Genomic DNA, 806 nt, shown 5'->3' on the forward strand with positions numbered 1-806 from the left:
CCACGCATAAGCAGGTGCGGCACCAACGTACTTTTTCCTTTTACCAATACTTGAGTACACGGTCTGCGCCTACTTCAACACTCGGTCAATTTTCCAGTAAGTGTTCTTAACAATGCAGCGAAAATAACTTACCATAAATTTATCTTCTTCATTTATTCTTTCAACCTGTCGTGTCATGTGGTCGTGCTGCACTGGCCCACGGCCTGCACGACACAACTCCACAACTCCACAACTGAACTGCGAACCTGTCCGCCCGAATTTCCCTTCCGCGGCGCCCAAACTCTGCACGTCGGTGCGGTCCATAGTGAGGGCGCATGGCCCGCATGTAGTGTAGCCTGCCTGCCCGGACGGTAACCCACCCCGCTCTGCCTGTCCGAGCTACCAAGCCTGACCCGCCCTCTGTAATTCGCCCGACGGTGCAGCCCTCTTACCCGCATCCTTCTCTTCCTTCCGTTTTCGCCCAACTCCTTCTTTCGCACTTGTTCTGCGATGTGGAAGTCTGAGTTCGATGTCCCTTCGTCGAACGCCATCCTCCTTACTTATACGCATCCTTTCGCCCAAGGGTCGTGTCTCTCGAGGATAACAAGGGTCGGCTCCATCAACATGCATGCCCGGCTGACCTGCCACATAACCTCGACACACCCCATTCCAACGAACCGCGGCGTCCCTTCGTGTGCACCATCGCACCCATGGGTCGGCTCCAACACCTTGCCGATTACACCCGTCGCCGCACGTCGCACACCTACCCACATCCCAACTCGTCCACACATGGTCACCTCTTTCTTCCGAGCACGCAACAAGGGTCG

The sequence above is a fragment of the Pinus tabuliformis genome, chromosome 7 (genome assembly GCF_031772625.1).
Source record: "Pinus tabuliformis cultivar Carrire ecotype Pingquan chromosome 7, CPIR1, whole genome shotgun sequence".
Taxonomy (NCBI): domain Eukaryota; kingdom Viridiplantae; phylum Streptophyta; class Pinopsida; order Pinales; family Pinaceae; genus Pinus; species Pinus tabuliformis.